The sequence below is a fragment of the Pyrus communis genome, chromosome 11, assembly GCF_963583255.1.
Source record: "Pyrus communis chromosome 11, drPyrComm1.1, whole genome shotgun sequence".
NCBI classification, from domain to species: domain Eukaryota; kingdom Viridiplantae; phylum Streptophyta; class Magnoliopsida; order Rosales; family Rosaceae; genus Pyrus; species Pyrus communis.
The window spans coordinates 13,228,819-13,238,778 of record NC_084813.1 but is presented as its reverse complement, the minus strand read 5'-3'; positions in this window follow the sequence as shown (position 1 = coordinate 13,238,778).

Genomic DNA, 9,960 nt, shown 5'->3' with positions numbered 1-9,960 from the left:
TCAACTATGGACACACCTAAATAATAGTTCACCCCCTGCAAGCTTAACACATCTTGTATACAAAATGAGTACCACAGATTATTTTACATGTCCTATGCGCCTCGGTCATTCAATATGTATTCGTAAAAAACATTTAGTAGTCTTGAATTTCCACCCACAGTTTCAGTGTTACTATTTTGGGTTGGCATTGAATTAGGCACAGGGTCAACAACTTCATTTGCCTTGGTCACATCACTAGGAGCGGGGCTCGGTGTTGCCTGTGTGCATTCTTTGGGGTTGGTCCGGCAAGAACTGGATAATTACAAAACAATCCAAAGTTGTTTTAAATATTATAACGATAAAGATATTGTCAGGCAAACCAAAATCGACAATTAATTAAGTTGCATACCTTGTGTGGGGACGTGGAGAATTCTTCCCCCTGCTACGTCTTCGATTTTGACTTCGCTTCTCTTTTGTGCTTGTTTTTGAAGCCCCTTTTCTTTTAACTTGAATGAGACCTTTAAGCACCTCGATTTGAGAACTCATGCCTCCTTCTTGAATCTCTTTTTTTTTCCAACCACGGTTACCTCTAGCCAAAGAGTTCAGCTTCGTATCCAAGGATTTCAAAGTCTGGGACAGAAGTTGGGTACCTTCCTCCAACATGACTGCCTTGTCAATCAATTCACCAGCTTTTTTGGACATGGTGGAATTATCAGCGTCTTTACCCACTTCTTTTCCTTTTGTGTCCAAAACAATGCTGGATTTGGCAATTTGCACTAACATTTTCAGAATGTAACATTTCGGCATCAACTCTATCTATTTCTTTCTCAAGTAGGCCAACATGTGATGATAAGGATGTCCCCGAAACTCTCTCTTTTTGCAGTTGCATTTGCATAACACCTTATCAACCACCAATCTTTTCATCTTTGTCACCCATACAATCCTCTTGAGCACTTCGTACACTACCACAGCCCTATCCTCAGACTTCTCCCTCAAGAAACAAGTCAAGCTCTTAAGTTCCTCCACTTAAAACTTTTCAAACATAAACCATGAGTACAATTTGGCCATTTAAGCTTCTATTGGGGTGCGAAGTTGTAGTAGAGGGACACAGTTTTCATCCTATGGTCACCAACTACTTCTTTATGATGTTGTTGTCCAAGGGCTCGATTGAACCGAATAATGAATTCAATCAAAAAGTGTTTCAGGTGCACTTATTGCTTGAAAAATGAATGACAACTCTTTGCATGTTGATTGCTGACATTCCAACGAAAAATGCGTGCTTACAAAATGTCGGAACTTATTGTGCATGCAACTCATAAATGTCCTAAAGCCACATTTTATCAACCAACTCATGTTTTTCTCCCAACACATTGCACCTTCCCTTGAATTCTTCTTTTTTTTCAACAACCATATGCAATCATGCAAATCCTTGAAAACGCCCTCAACCAAACCCTTATCTCTAAACTTGTTAATAATATGCCATATGCAGTACCAATGAGAGGTGGTTGGTAGTTTGTTGCCAATAGCCTTTGTTATAGCTTCATCTTGATCCGTAATTATGACTTTCAACGGCTCACCCAGGAATGCTTTAAGCATTTCTTCAAACAGCTACTTAAAGCTCTCGATTTTTTCATTTTTCAAGAATGCACAATCTAATACTTTGGTTTGACCATGGCTATTAATGCCTAACAAAGAAGCAAACATCATCTCGTATACATTGGTGTTGAAGGTGGTGTCAAACACAATCACATCACCAAAAAGGCCATAACCACGTCGTGACTTAGTATCTGCCGAAAATAAGTTGCCAAGTGTTCCACCTTAGTCAATCTCCATCTTGAAATAAAATGAATCATTTTTCTCTATCTCATTCTCAAAATGCACTTTCATCATTTCTGCATCATGCCCGATTAGTTGAGCTCACAATTGCTATAGTTAATCCCCATCTTGAAATAAAATGAATCATTTTTCTCTATCTCATCCTCAAAATGCACTTTCAACATTTCTGCATCATGCCCGATTAGATAAGCTCGCAATTGTTGTTCAGCGTTATACATGTCCTTGGGGGGTCAACCATATTTCCAATTTCTCCACTTTGCACCTCCAATAAACCAACTCGTTTACTTTATGGAAATATTGGCCTGCACGCACTGTTTAATCATCGCCTTCTTTGTCTCTGAAACTTGAAGGTGTGATCTAAATAAGTGTGACGCATTTGACATAGGGTGGTTGTGTCTTTCATTGAAAACTGATACAACAAACTTTTCACAACCATTACCCTTATTCAATGCAACTTTGGCCTTGCACTTAGTTCTAGCATCTCCCCCTTTTCCTTTCTCATTAGGTTTGGGATTACCATCCTCCCTTTTTTTCCCTTGTTTGCAACTAACAAATTCTTTCCTTAACCAACATTCACCACCAATAGACTTTCTACTACTATGCTCCCGAATCTCAAACCATGTTGCATGCATAATTGTTGTAAAAGGTATACCCTTCATCTAACGAATCAAACTCCATTCTCAATTTGGGTTTCAACTCTTCGTCTACTCTTGGTACTGTTGGGGGACCTCCATACACCTACTTCATCCCTTGCATCCATATCTTCTCTTTTGACAACAATTTCTTCTACATTATACTTCAATGTCTACCTACTACAAACTTACACAAGTACAACACAACTTATCACAACCCAACATAACTTTTACACCTATATATCTAACATCCAATTTCATGATTTCAACCAAATCTACTGGTAATCACCCACCGTTATGGATTCATATCCAGATTTAAAAATAAAAAAATAAAAAAAAACAACAACAACAACAACAATGGAATGGAAATGGATTACAACATGAAGTAAAAAAAAAGAAAATTGTCCTACCTAAGAACATGTGAGAATATTTGACCTTACAAGCATACAAATAACTCATAAAGTAGGCATGCATTTGATGCGAGATTTATACGCACACAAATTAAACCCTCTTTTTGACAATTGTAGTATAAGTATAAGTAGGGATCGTTCTGGACCGGGGATTAGGAGGGATTGTTAATCACTTGGATTTGACTTAAAAACGTAAAAACATAATATAAAACACTAAACTAGACTCAAAGAATGTAAAACTAAACTTTAAAACACTAAAACAAATCAAAAGACTCAAAATGCTTTTAAAAACACAAACTAAAATGCTATACTAAACTCGAAGAATTCAAAACTAAAAATAAGAAAGATTAAGACTAAGACTTAAACGAAATATGGGGGGGATTGATTTTGGACGAATTTAAACTAAAATGGATAGATTGTAAAGAAAACAAATTGTAAATATGAAATTGACGGAAATGAATGGATGGTATGGTTAGCTAAAGGGTTCATCTCCATACATGTTACACTTGCATAATAAAATGATTTCCAATTGCATTTCAATAAATCATGAATTCTCAACACCCCGGGTTAATTAGGTCCGCTTAAATTAACCGTCAAGTTTTCCTTAAGTTAATGAATTGGATGATTGCATACGACAACCCAAAGCATTCCTCACAAGTTCCCTACATGAATTGCATAATAGAGAAACAAGCAAGAATCATTAAGCATCATGAAAACTATAAGTGTTGACGAGGCATTCGTTACTATGATTGCATGAAACTTATGCCAAGAATTCGTTTAACGCGATTGTTTATAAGCAACCTCCACTACTTGTGAATATAAGTTCATAACGATTAGGTGAAACTCACTTATATTCTAGCGTCATATTCATGCATGAAAATTAAGCGCGCATTCTTAATAAACATACATAAATAAGTTATCAATCAAACGGTTAAACAAATTGAATCCACAACTTATGAAACGCAATTAGAAGTAATCAAATCAAAATGCAAGCATAAACATATATTTCGAATCCCCCCTAGCTAAAGGGGGGTTTAGTTCCTCATACAAAACAAAGAGAATTGAAATTAAACATTGAAATCAAAGAAACGCCTAAACATTCCAACAACTCAAACTTGAATTGTATGAACGTTTAGGCCCTCTTCTCTTCCTCTTTATTGTAGCATAAGGTCTAGGGATAATTGGTTTGGGGGATGGAAGTGTGGAATGGAAAAGGAGTTATGGAAATAGGTGAGGAGTGGTGGAGAAAATGGTGCAGAAAATGGAGAGAAACTCACGGCTAGAGAAGGAATGAAGTGTTTGTGTTGTGGTATCTACAATGGAATGAGATGTTCTTGAATGAATGAATGCAAGGGTATTTATAGGAGTAGTGGAGGGAACATATGGTTGTTTGTTTAAGATGCAAGTGGCTAATTAATGATGGAAAAGTATGTGATTTAAAGGATGCAAAGTGAATGAATCATGAATCATTGTGGATGAAAGGTGGAAGTGCATGTGTTGATGACTAGGTTAGTGGGTGGAAATCTGAAAATGGCATATAGGAATGGGAGCTCACGGTTTGAATGTGTAAAGTGTATGTAAATGCATGTGAAGATGCAATAAATAATGCATGTAGGGTTAGGAAATAATGAAGAAATGCATGTGAGATGTTTGGAAAGGAAATGGGAACCCACGGCAATGAAGTTGTTTTGTGTTGTGAATTATGATGAATGCATGTGAGTTAAAGAGGGAGAATGTGGTGAAATGATGAAGTAGGAAGGTGGAAATGCATGTGAGATGTTTGGAAAGGAATAAAGAATGAATGGTGGAAATGTGAGTGAATGATGTGCATGTGTGAGAATGCATGTGGAATTAAGAGGAGTATGGAAGTGAAATAAATGAATGATATGTTAAGTGATAAGTGAATGATATGTGGTGAGTGATAAGTGAATGGTTTGATAAGTGATAAATGAATTAGTTTAAAGGGCTAGGGTTTAAGTACATAGAATGGGCCTAAAATAGGTTGGTTTGTATGGCATAATGTGTTTGATTGGGCTAGAGCCATTGTTTTGTGTCTTCAAGTGCATACAAGGCCTTCAAATTCGTCCATCCTCTTGGCTCCATGGATAAGCTATCCAATCCATGCCCAAAAATGCTCCAAATGGCCTCAAAATGCACTTTCTTGCTCCCTAGGCCCTTAGAACCTGAAAACACACAAAAGAAGCATAAAGGACTAAAATAACGAGAGAAACATAACGTAAATGCACGAGAACAAGCCATTTAAGTCGCATGAATATGCTCCTATCAAATACCCCCACACTTAGCTTTTGCTAGTCCTCGAGCAAAACAGAATAAAAACAAATAAACAAAACGACACTAAACACGTAAAACACAACCTAAACCTTCCAACAACCGTCTTAGGGATTTCCAATGCACATGACAAGTTAAAAATCATCATTCTCACAGATTTTAGTCATCTTCACATTTAAGTACATTCTTAATCATAGTCACCATATACTAGTTCACAATTAAGCATTTAAAACCATGTTTTGAATGTAGTAACATGCCTTAGAGAATTTGCTCAATTCCGTTCAAGATATGCACTCAATTTTTACTCAGATTTTCTAACTACACACCCTAATCTAGTCATATGTGAGAAGATTGATGTAAACATGAAAACGACACTCACATATATGTATCACAAAGAACGCAAATTCTGGAGTTAATAATCAAGTTTAGATATGATCTCATGAATGAAATGCTACTACTTAGACGCGAGAACCAGTGACACCATAAGCTCATACCAAGTTCAAACTCCACAAATTGAAATACACAACACTCAAGATAGAAGTCAAGGGTTGTAACGGGGCTTGGGGTATGTGGATAAAGAAGGGATATGGAAAACAAAGGTTCTTAAAGAAATAGTGAGCAAAGCATTTTAATCAACTTAGAATTCACTTTTGAATGAAAACTCAACTTTTGAACAAAAAGGGAGAATTTAGACAATTTACGCCCAGAATTGGTGTTTTGGAACCTTTCTTCAATCACTTATTCTTTTCTCTTTTTTTTTTTTTTTTTTTTTTTTTTTTTTTTTTTTTCTTTTGAATCTCAAAACAAAAACACTTAAACATTCTCTCCCCCACACTTATTTTCTTTCATAATGTAACTCAAAAGGAATTCAATTAAGTCATGCTCACTATCTTTTAAGAACAAGGGTAAGGACGGTCATATTCTAGGTTAGGTGAAGATAAAGTGGGTAAACAAAGAACATGGGTTAACATGGCTCAACGGGGGTAAAACTTACAACATATACGAAATATGGGAAGCGAGGCTATTTGGCTATGGTGGCAACTACACAACTTCATCTTGATATATGTTATGCAAATCAATAACATGCTTTGAATGAAATGGGCATGAGTTCTAGCATTTGGAACTATATGATGAAACGCCTTCTAAGTAGTAACCAAGCAAAGAATAATGAGATCATGCAACGATTTTAGAAAACAAGAAATCACAGATTATACTCTCCAAAGAACGTTATAGGCTCAAGTCTCTCAGGGTTGTAGCATTTGTTTGAGTTCCTTCCTTCAGGCATGTTACAAAAACTAAATTTTCTTTTATGATTGCATGTGAAGTTATACATTATAACCATAACCAAGCATATACCAAGAGTAAATCAAACTTTTCTCTATGTTAATAACTCTTTTTAACAGTCATGCAATTACAAACCAAATCCTTATCATTGTGTTGGAAGGTATCCTAAGACACAAACACACACACAAAAACAACTTTAAAACAACTCTTTTTGGGTTTTTCAAAACAATTTTTCAAATTTTTATGGGATTTTCGAATTTTTAAGACAAAACACACTAAAACAGTTTTAAAACAGTGAGAAACAACATGTGAAGTGATAGGTGATAAAATCCAACGAATTTGCATCAAATATACTTAGTTACCCCCCCACACTTAAAATCAAACATTGTCCTCAATGTTTTAAGCATAGATTCACACAAAGCATAAGTAAATACACAAAAAGCACTTAAACATACTAAACATGGCATAATGTAATTAACAAAGAGAAGAGTTTAGAGACGCAAATCTGGTTATAGAGTGTAAATTCCATCTTCTCTTTGTTGATTGCATTGAGGCTTGATCTTGATGATTCCACAGGCTTACTCTCGAACTGGTTTCCGCCCATCATTGATTTTCCTTTGTGCTACTGGGCTGGAGGATTCTTTTGGTCTTCCCCGAAGGTCTGAGCTTACCCCTTTGGTCTGTTTCTTTGTTCAATCTTTCCAATTCGTAATGAAAAGGGTTGGAGGATAACTCAGCCTAAGCTTGTCTCCACATGCTTCAATGTATCATTTTCACTTGCCTTACTCGCTCCCCTTTGCAGAAGTGGTCCCTTCTCCGGAAGTGTATCAACCGTTGAAGATGACTACTCGAGAGCAACGCCAGGTAAGCAATCAGGAATAGATTCCAGGCAGTTGGCTCCAGAACGGAAGACTGACTCCAAGTGCCGGCTGATTGCTTCTTTTACTTTGCCATGCGAGTAAGAACAAGGACAAAGAAAAAGACAGGGAAAGAGCATGATATGAGATACTTTTGCTTTTGACCTTGATGATATGAGATACCTTTGCTTTTGAAGAAGCGGTGAATGAATCAGCACATGTATTTGTTGTGCTGTTTCCTCCTGGGTCATCTGTACTCCAGACATCTGGTATCATCTTTGGGGAAGAAGAAAGAATTGAGTATTTCGAAAGGCTTTGCTGGGAGTGCGCCCTCAGAGGTGAGGGAGAGTTGGGCATTTTCTTCAGGTTTGCCCTGCCATAAAATACGAAGGTCGACATATATAGAGATAATAGCAAGTGGTGGTACTTTTTACCTTTGTCGACAAACGTTTTGATCCCGCAACTCTGGCTTTTTGAAATAGTGGCGCCTCTTCGATCTTTGAATACGCCTCTTCGATTTCTGAGCAGGCGCCCCTTCGATTTCTGAACGACGCCCCTTCGCTTTCTGAACGACACGTGGTAGTGCAGATGCGGCTCCTTTTGACAAAGCTGCACGCGTTTTCTGAAAAGCAGAGAAAGCGTCGCCGGACTTTGCGCTTGTCGGCTAAAGATGTGTAGTTGCGATGATGGCCTCCACGTGCTTTCAGCTTTGTCAGAAATCTTTTGACAAAGTTGAACGCGTCTTCTGAAAAGTCGAGAACGCGTCGCCTTGATTACGCCGGAAATTCCGGCTTTTTGAATTGGTGGACGTGTCGCCTTGGCTTCTTATAGAGCTATCGATCACCACAACAAACACACTCTGAAGAACTCCCATTCTTGAAAATTGTCTCCGGCCCTTCGAAATTTAACTCCATCCACTCCTTCTCTTTGAACACTTTTGAAAGAAAATGGCAAACTCATCGAACCTTAGCTTAGATTTGAGTCTCAGCAGCGATCCGGTTGCGCCCCGTCAAGGTAATGTATGGCGCCCTTCTTTTTTATCTTCTAACGGTCCTCTTTCAGGTGAAGACTCTGTGATGCAGGACGCCACAATAGCTACAATAGTAGCTAAGAATCTCCTCACTCCGAAGGATAGTAGGCTGCTGTCAGGACGGTCCGATGAGTTGGCCGTTCAAGAGTCCCTCGCACTTAGTGTTCAGTGTGCGAGCTCTGTGTCCAACATGGGCCTACGCCTGCTTGCTCGGTCCCGCCAAGTGGAATCGTTGATGGCAGAGGTGGAAAGACTTAAGCAAGAGATCCAGCAGCTTAAGTACGAGAATAGAAGTTTGCATGTGCTTGCAAATAACTATTCGTCGGGGATGAAAAGGAAGCTTGATGAGCTGCAAGAATCTGAGGGTCGAATTCACAGTGACCGTCAAAAGCTTGCGTCTTATCTCCAGAGGCACCTTTTTCCTGGGTCATCCAGCGCTTGGCCAAGTATTGAGGCCTGGAATGCTCTAGCTCCGATGCCTCCCGCTTCTATGCCTCCCACTTCTGCGCCTTCCGCTTCTGCGCCTCGTAGTGGGGCTTCACGTAAACAACCTTTGTGAAGCTCCACCTTTCTCCATGTTTAGTATCTTTCTTTTTTTTTTTTTTTTTTTTTTTATTAACATAAATAAAATCAAACGGCATGGAATTTATCTTTGAATGGGCGGTGATACTTGAAATGATCCGGTAATAGTTTAAATTCCAGATTGGGTGCCTGAATCATTAACCACATGTTAGTATAAAAGAAAATTGAAATTCGGGGAGGCGGCTTACCTGTGTGCTCCAAAATGAACTCCAGAATAAACACCCCTTCGAAAGTTATGACTTGTCCCGTGTCATAAAATCCAACTTCCTTGGGAATTGTCGTTTCAAATATGTCCTCTTTGATGCCTTCTACATCTTCTCCAGCCACTACCTTCTCTTGAATCATTCTTCTTGGTGTACAAAGTCCTTTGAAGAATTCAACACCATCTAAAACTTGTTGTGTTGCACCAAGAATTGGAATAGCATTTTGCACCTTTGGGAAGGCTTCCACGATGTCCTTTTTACTCTCTTCTTGGTTGGGAATCAAAAACCTGCTAGGAAAAGGGACATTGGGTGGAATAACATCAGAATAACATGAAATTGGGACGTCCTTACTGGTGGTGGGTGGTTTAGAGGGCTTAGGGGGCTGCGGCAAGGGTTGTTCTACCCTTGCCGTGTGTATGTCTTCTTCCTCCTCCTCAATTAGCAGCTCTTCATCCACTTCTAGGCTATGTTTGGACATTTTTAGGTCAGCTCCAACCTCCATGGCACTTCCCAAAGTGATAGCATTATGGATTTCAAAATCTTCCTTCGAGTTTTCAATAGTTGAGTTGGAAAGTTCACTTTGCTCTTGAATTTGTTTCATGAACTCCATAATCTGCCCAAATTGCTCGTCCAATTTACCCAACTTCTTGTCTTGATTTTGTTCGTCCTGCGTCAAAGAGGTTAGTAATTGAAAATTTTTATCATTATCCATGGACATACTTGAACTTGATTGGAATTGTTGTGGGGGAGGTTGTGGTGGCTGCATAGGTGTTGTATTGAACTCCTCATATGGTTGCCAATATGCTTCTTGTTGAGCCTCCTTGGCTTGATTTTGTGACCCCTGCGCCAAAGAATTTA